General features: G+C 33.5%; 1 long non-coding RNA gene across 1 annotated transcript; it reads right to left on the bottom strand.

The window, feature by feature from the left end:
- Window positions 1-5,433: 5,433 nt before the first annotated feature.
- On the bottom strand, window positions 5,434-8,646 carry LOC128990643 (uncharacterized). The gene is made up of 2 exons (XR_008490548.1): window positions 8,481-8,646; window positions 5,434-5,588 (listed from the first exon to the last, which is right to left on the bottom strand). It is a non-coding gene; the product is annotated as an uncharacterized LOC128990643 (long non-coding RNA).
- Window positions 8,647-9,326: the final 680 nt, after the last annotated feature.

Raw genomic sequence — 9,326 nt, 5'->3', positions numbered from 1 at the left:
CCAGATCGTTAACAGCAATCAGGAACCAAGCAAAGCCCCCCTGACCCCTGCCCCTGCCCTGGGCCTGAGGGGACTCGTGTAGAACCCGTAGAACCGTTCAGTGGATTTCGTACCCTTCAGGTCAACCACTAATTAATTGTCTCATGTAGCTTAGGATGGTGCTGTTGGGATCCCTTCAAGTAGGTAACCTTTCAAACTGGTGAAGGGACCTACCTGCCCGATATTGAAATCGGTCAGGTTGGTTACTTTTCAATTTGGTGAGGTAATGAACGCCCTCTTGCTCTTGTGGTGGGGGCATCGACTGCTCTCATTGGCTGCAAGGTTTCTGGGGGAGGGAGTAGTTGTTATGGGGTGAACAGTGCTGCCAACCCAAAAGTCTGGAGCAATAAACATTCCCATACAAGGGTAATGTGGGTAATTCCAATATTTACGGCTACAAAGTAGGCAGTATAAATGCCGAAGGAAATATATGTATAAAATATCTAGTTAGAACTTTTCATAGGTGAAATACTGTAAATAACAAAATACGATATTAAGTCCATCATCTTGCGAACCTGTTTCTCTCCATGCCCCTGGGTCACTGCTAGGCTACTTTCTCTTGTAACTAAATCTACAGTATTAACGGGTCAGATTTTAACTAGCTGTTGCCGTTGGCATCACCCGACATACTTTTTCGTCTTTTATTCTTTACTATAAGCCTGCTGAAGTTGTCACTGACTTCGCTACGGAACGGAACTACCCTCTCTGGAACAACCTAATGATGTTTTTACCAAAAATACTAAAGTATTCATATCTTCTTTCATTCATAATCATACTACAAGCCAAATTTTCCAATGGTACAGTTAGTTTTCTCTAACTTTATTGAAAAGTATTTCAGATAGTCTAAAGTAGGATTAAAAGTAACACAAAAACATTGTTTTATTTAGTGATATACTGTATATATGATGTTCCCCGTTACTGTCTCGGCATGCTCTTGATTTGATATTATTCTTGAATTTTGTTGTCCCTTCTGTACATTTAATAATTACTAGAGGGCCCATGCTACTCTACAACGTTGAAATGAAAATCATATTCGAGCAATAATCAAATTTATACATTTTTATTATTGAGTATCTTGGTCTTAACTGATTCAAACGATAAATAGCTCAAATTAAAACCTTTAATTAACTTACTATTTTGCGTCAAAATCATGAAAAAAAACATAAACAATAGTGGACCTATTGATTTTTAATCATAGAAAACCCTTATAAAAAAATAATTTATATGTTGGTTGTTCACATTGCAATTATTGCTTGTAGTCCGTCCGATTTGGATAACTAATTAATAGCTTAAATGAAAGCCGGCATTTCACTGAAGGTTCTTAGACCAAAGTATGTAGGATTATAACTGGTGAAATGCATCTTAAATTGAAGTAAGAATTCGAAAAAGTTTAATATATGTTTTTTGGACGAGTAATACAGTAGATCAATGTATATGCCGATGCGTAGAGTGAAATCTGTGCACACCTTCAATTTGAGACCTCAATCATGAAAATCGGTTAAATTTATTTTTGAATATAAGAAGATTGACTCTATTAACGTTTAACGAAAACTATCACCGTTTTACAACAAATTGTGTAGCAGTTCCGGTTAATGACAACCTATACTGAAAGCTTTTTAGAATAGAAGATTTCAAATGTTTACGGGAGCAAGCTCCTAAAATGTAATAATGTCGGTAGCTATACTTGCGATAGTACACTTGATAGGTTTTTAACAGCTTTTATTGATTTATGCATTATTATTATATAATAAATAATGCTATTTAATAAAATAAAAGATTTGGTAATCATATGGTTAAACGTACGGACACTGACTAGTTTTTAGGTGGCGGAACAAGCAAATTTTCACAGTTTATTTGAATGTAAACCTATTTTACTCGAAATATGTTTGAGATAGAAAAACACTCTTGAAATACAAAAGTTGTGAATAATTTAGTTCTACACTACCGATCTTCCATAAGATTTAAGATCCAAGCATTGTAGCTTATAAGTTACAGACCAAAATATAATACCTTGCATACTCGAATTTATTCTTAAAATAGATTTAATCCCCTAAACCACCCTTGAATTTAGAACTTTGCAAAACCCCCAACTTTGTACATCTACACCATATACATGGATTGTCGTCCCAATGCAAAATTGTATTATTCTAGGTCTTATATATGTTTTGAGATACATTATAGTGATCATTTGTCATCAGTGATATGCCAATCAATGTAAAAAGGTAGGTCAATGGAAAGCATTTATCTACGTGGTGATCGGATGCATAGCAGCTTCAAAACGGATACGTCACAAAATTCGTGTTTGCCTATTATATATATTGGGTATCTATATTTAATATATAGATACCCAATATGCCTATAAACATTCAAACTTATGGGTCAATTTGCTGCACACAAAATCCAACAAAGTCTTTTAATAATATAGATACTTATAAGGTTAAGGAAACTCCAGAACCACTTGGGTGGAACCCAAAAGTCAGATCAGGATAAAAACTACTTAGTTTTCCTATTTAATGCCTGAAGAATCAGTACACCAAATTTCAACGTTCTAGCTAGTCTGGAAGTTGGATTAATAATGAATCATTGAGTGAGGGCTTTTACTTTTATATGTTAAGATTATTAGCTAAATATAACACATATGAAAGGTACAAAATAAAATCCATAAGTTAAATACAGTAGTAGAATATATAAAAATGGAGCTCCAGACAAAGCTGTCTTTAAAATTTGAAATAGGTGTTGCTGCAGACTTTTAATTTTATTCAGCGAGATTACGCCCCTGAATTTAGTGTTACTCCCTCAATATGACAACACTGTTGGATAAATCTAGCTCAGTGGGATAAATGCAGGGATGCAGCAGGCACTTGTAGAGCGAAATTTCCCACAATTTCCATGTAACCGTTTGACTGGTTTTCAGGTTATGTGACAAAATCCAAAACACAATTGAACATAGGATGCACAATAAATCGGGGTCTGACTGAAGGGAGGTACAAATGAGGCAAATTTAGTTCAAATTTCCTCCGTGAAGAGCGCTGTATTAGAGAGCACAGCAGGCCATGACATCGTTGATTCGGTCGAGTACTCGAGTCGTCAGTCGCCAACTATCGATATAATCGATAGATCCTACTACAATCGATATTTGCCCATCGTAGTCATTCGTTTACGTCATCGTAATCGGACTGGTTGGTTTGTGGTTATGTTACGACAGACACTTGAAAAAAAATTGACAGTGTGTTGTGTATATGGAATATACCGCGAAATCCCTCACTATGGGAACATACTCATACTGTATTAACATAAATAAAAATTAATCATCAGTTTGAGTGTTCTTTATCCAAGGTATTAACTTATACCATGCTTATACTCTATTTACAAAAACATTGCCAAACTTAGACTCAGGGGCTTCCATGAAATAAGATCAATCATTTATCAATTATGTTAAATATACCGGTTGAAATAGAAATCTTTAGCTTGAATTGATTGGTTAACTTGGCAAAAAATGGTTTATTTAGGTCCCTTTTTCGTTTAGCTTTTAAAGACTGGTTCAAAGGCATTCATTTTCATTACGGTTCCAAAGCCAATTTATATTAACTTAGGCCAGTTTCTGTCTTGGAGTTAATTTTTAAGAATGCCATTAATAAATCAGCACTATTGATAATTTAAAGCGGACAAGTCTTGCTTTTTTTATTAAGTTGTATCCTCCCAATAAAGAATTTTGAATAATGTATAGGTAGGCTACTAACACCTAACGTACCTAATCGAATATAGGCAAGCTATAACGGGTAGGCTACTATAATAATATTCCTGTACAAATAATTTCATTTGGTCAAAGATGGTGTCAAGATTTACCCAGGGATGTAAATCTCACCAACCTTTCCACCAGAATAATGATATAGGCCTAGTGCAAGATAACAACAATCCTAAATTGAAAACAATAATAGACCCCAACTAATTTGTATGAGTCACAATAGATCCAAAAAACTTACCTTAACTTTGAAAATAAATTTGGCATAAAATAGTTTCAAACTGTAGTTTTTGGAATAAAAAGGATCAACGAAATTGCAGGAAAAGATACAGCACTTAACTTACACAACATATCATCCTCTCTTCGCTTCTCACGTCAGATTTGACATTACCGGTACATTACCACTTTGTTAGATAAAATATATTATTAAGTCTAAGAAAACTGCTATTAACAATATAAGAGGTTCTACCCACAAATTCACGGGTGTACAGAAGCCACCATTAAATTAATTTAATCAACTTTGACTTTATATTTCATTTAAAGGGCCCAAGTTCGAGAAATTGTCATCTGAAAGGATGGTAAAAAAGCATTGGAGCCTTCAAACCTTACGTCCTAAGGTGGGTAGGGTTGTACCTGAACTCGCCGCTCTCTTTCACGTCTTTAATACTTTACTTAAATACTTGTCAATGAAATGGCGACCTGTTAAAAATCAGTTACAACCTCTTAGAACGAACGACATACATGGTTTGTTAATCTCATATTCATCGTGTTTCGAACACCTTTAACCACTCACTTGTATCAAACGGCTAGAGATAGCTTCACTGTCTATTCACCGCACCTCTTTTAAGAACATAAACCAACAAACTATATTGTAAATTGCATTGGCCAGCTGTTGTTCACTAAATTACTCAAATAACGTTAACTTCCAAAACATGCAAGGCGTAGCCCTTTGGAAATCAGTCTGTGGGACACACCTCTTAGGGAGTTTGTCCATATCAAAACTTTTCAGAAAATCAACACACTCTAAGCTTCATTTTGATATTCCATATGTCTATATTTTATTTGGTAAATGGCCTTAACCGTTTACATAACATTTGTTTGCATCACTTTAATATATTCCTACCCATATAACACATGTACATACGATTGAACATTAAATTGATGTTCAAGAATGTTCAACTGAACATCGTATGCACATTCATGTTTGTACAAATTACGACTATTTAACGTTCAATTATTGTACAAACGTCACAAACATTGATATACATATGATGTGCGTATCTCGATCAATTGATGATCAATTTTACATCAAATTGTTATTCAATTTAGGTTAAATTAAGATTCAATTGGACATCTAGTGAACATCATATGCACATTCATGTTTGTACAAATTGAGACTATTTAATGTTCAATGAATGTACAAAACGTCACAAACATTGATGTGTATATTTAGTCCAATTGATGATCAATTTGATATAAAACTGTAATTCGATTTATGTACAATTGGACATTACGATTATTTGACTAAAACAGTGAAAAGCCACAATCTTTGGTGACACACAAAGTGTCTGGTTCAGTTATCTATTTCAACTATAAATTTTACATTAAAAAATAAATCTATTTTTCAACTTTTGGTGGATAAAAACTCAAAGTTTAGACAAAACTATTTATTATATTCTATGCAAGTTAAAACCAAATTATGTAAAGAAATTAAAAAAACTTTTAAAATCAAATAAAATGGAAATAAATGTTTCTTCGTCCACTCCAATCCTAATCATTGATGGTTGCGAAAGCAGCACTTTTTGCCCTGAAACAAATATAATAGATTAACTTAATTATCGGTATGATTGTAGTCAATATTAATCATGCTGGGGTCTTGAATGATCAGGACTGCTTGTCAAAGAGTAGAGTTTAACATTATTCATTTTATTTAAATATTTGCATAGGCCTAAGGCATTATTTCAAAATAGTCTAATAAGAACGTGTAATAAATTGACGTGACAACAAATCAGCTAAGTTATTAAAAACACACATTATCTTCGAATGTAAATGTTCCGGGCTCCTGCATGTGCTGACAGTTTAATCGGTTAGTATGAAAAACACAAAATGTGAACACATCGACAGTTTGATTGCCGATACACATTGAAGTAGCCTACACAAAATTTAGTCTATAAGTAAGTTAGGCCTACTTTGTTCTTACTAATCAATCTTAAATGTTTCGTGTGTCAGTGTATGTGTATATGTGTACTTCAACTTTGACCAATGCTATAAACAGTAATTAACAAGACAGAAAATTTGACAATGGGGCTGTTGGCCCCGAAACTATAGTCATTTTAAAAGACGACTTGGATTGAGGACGTATACAAGGTATTTAACCTATTATTATTATTAATCAATCTTAGTCGTTCATATTTATAATTTGTCAATTGGATTTGATTCTACGACTAATGATAATAACACTTTTGAATAATTTAAAACAATGATATTATTGCATTGTGGTTGGGTTGGGTTAGATAAGGACTCAGGGTCTCGGCGCGTCAACCATAGCGTATTATGCATTACATTCTTACTTTTGTTTTACATTAAATAGGCCTAGGTCTACTCAATGAATGTACCATTATTGCTATATGATTACCGTAACTAATTGAAGGTGAAATAACTTAGGTACCGGTAATCAATAGATTGACTTGTTTGTAAACACCAATAGTAATATGAGGCGATGAATTTGAATAACAAAGTTTTAACTCAATTAGCCTACACTATGTATTGGCTAAATCTTAGAGGGTTATAGATAGTATTAACTTAGGCCTATTATTATTTGAAATTGGTTAAGTTCACTTTGGTTTTTTTTTTCAATTTGTTTGGTTATAACTTTTATAAGTAAATAAGGCCTATTGCTTTATAAAAAAAAAAAAAAAAAACGCAGATTAGAGGATACGCGTCTGGTTACCGAATGTGGATTACTTAGGCACCCGGCATTGACGTCACCGGGTTGTGGGGGACCGGAACACCATTTCCACAACGATACGATATTTAGCCATTGGTGTTCGTGGTGTGTAGATAAAGTACATGGCTGATGTACATGAGGTATCTAGATCGAATCACATCGGTGATAGGCCCTAGAAGTTACTAACTTTTTGTCAAAGATTTTGCTTAGAATCCCATTTCTTCTTAACTGTACATCTTTGGTTAGAATTTTTGGCATTTATATTTATTTTATGAACAGAATTTAACCTTCATTTGATTTGTTCATTATCAGCAAGTTTGGTTGGTTAGGTTAGGTTATGACTGTAGGCATAACTGCCGGATGCATAATCCACGTCCACGGTCCCGGTTGCGTATCCTCTGCGAAAAGGATAACTTAACCTAATGTTATTCTTAAGCAAGTGAGCAAGTTATTCTTAGAACAAAACAGAAAACATTTTTTTAGTTTATTATGAATTTCTGTAGGCCTAATTTAACTTAAGTTAACTGTAGGCCTAAGTTTATTCCCAGCATACAAATTAACGATAACAAAATTAAATTTAAGATGCTCATGATACTTAAAATCAATAACTTAGTTTCACATACCGGAGGCTATTACCACCTATGTTTTATTAGTAATAAAGGGTACGGTACAGTTTCTTAACTGGGCTATGCTGATATCGATTGAAACTATCGATTCGATTAGTAAACCTTCATGCGATTTTTTCACCGTCAGCAAATTTGGTTGGTTAGGTTAGGTTATGATAGTTTAATTTTACATTATAAGTTAATAGATAAATTTTAAAATATCGATTATTAACCAATATTTCCAATTCGATAGTTTCAATCGATATTAGCATAGCCCAGTTAAGAAACTGTACCCGTAATGAATCTTGTAATAAGATCTGGGTACAGTTTCTTAACTGGGCTATGCTTATATCAATTGAAACTATCGAATTGGAAATATTGATTAATAATCGATATTTTAAAAATATATATTTTTTTTATATATTTTAAATTTTTTTTAAATATATCTATTATAAAAACTATCATAACCTAACCTAACCAACCAAACTTGCTGATGGTGAAAAAATCGCATGAAAGTTTGCTAATCGAATCGATAGTTTCAATCGATATTAGCATAGCCCAGTTAAGAAACTGTACCCTAAGATCTAAAACCCTTAAAAATTTTGTTGGATTATTTTATTCTCAGTTGGCCTATGTCGTGATTCACAAAAGTATTTACCTTGCCTAGCCCCTAGCTGCATGCCATTAATGTATTTTTAAAACAACTATGACAATCGTGTGATGTGTAAATAAGTTTTAATGGAAAATAAGATTAGGTAAGTTTACTGGTCTAAAAGCTTAAAAACAGGTTGATAAAAGGGCCTAAACGTACTTGATTTCTACCTCAACAAAATTAGCAAATAAGAGACCCTCTGTGTAGGCTAATTTAATTAGACACTCAGGTGTGTGTTGTTAGTTACGGGGGAGGCCAAGATTTGTTTGAATGTCCTGTTTTTATTCTGAAACAACCTGGTCATCCTACTCTGGGCCTGACTTTTACAAACACAAATCAATGACTAGCCTATGCCTATATTAACTAAGCAAATCAGGTTAAGATTAGGTTTTTCTGGGTTTGGACTATCATGTGGTCCATAATACAAATTAAAAATAGCCATAACTTAAGCCTAATTATTAATACCTCAAAAGTTAATTAGGAATAATTACTTACCTTTAACTTTAAACTGTATGTAGGCCTATAAATAAATAGTAAACTTAAACTTAGTAACTTAGTTGAAGTGAAGGAGGAGAGTGATGAGGAAAGCAGTCGAAAGCACATAAACATAAACAAACGGCAGCCGACAGCCATACAATAACGAAAGTCGAAACGATACGATAGTGATAAACTTAGTACGAGTACGATATTCCACCTTCAACAGATCGCTCAATCGATTACGTCAACAACTTTTTTTCTTACAGCTGACGTCATCGAATCCTCTTCTGTACCTCCCTTGAGTAAATCCCAATAAATCGGATGTGTTTACTTTTGGGCTATTGACTTAATTATTACATCAAACAATTAAATGTATTCTAACTTGTGTACCCGTTGCGAAAGCGTACTATAGCTAGCCGACATACCCGTGCTTCGCTAAAGGAGCGCTAAAGAGAATAATTTATTGTTATGTTCCATAGATCTGTTGTATGAAAAGTTAAATAACTCATAAAATAAATGCCTAACATTTGCATTTAAAGCATCAATCGAATTATTTTCAAAAACGTGTTTTATATCAACTAGACAGCTAGCTGTTATCCACGGGCTTCACCCCGTTCCGTTTGACTTCATAAGTATTAATAACACTATTGGATAAAATAAGTTAACTGAGAATCATTTAGCGTTGAACTTACTAAACAACATCACAGATGCAATTTACGGACTTGAGAGGCCATCAATTCTGGACCTGCCCTTCAGATTTTTGTAAAGATCGAAAAATTTGTTGTTAACAGCTATTTTTAATGTTCAAAAGTTACTTTGTTGTATTGCATTGCATATTTATCATGAAAACATCAAAAGAAATTT

Source organism: Macrosteles quadrilineatus, unplaced genomic scaffold (assembly GCF_028750875.1).
Source record: "Macrosteles quadrilineatus isolate MER2022 unplaced genomic scaffold, UCM_ALF_1.0 Scaffold_3__2_contigs__length_128488019, whole genome shotgun sequence".
Classification (NCBI taxonomy): Eukaryota; Metazoa; Arthropoda; class Insecta; order Hemiptera; family Cicadellidae; genus Macrosteles; species Macrosteles quadrilineatus.
The sequence above is the reverse complement of the archived record's forward strand: the minus strand, read 5'-3'. Positions and strand labels throughout refer to the sequence as shown.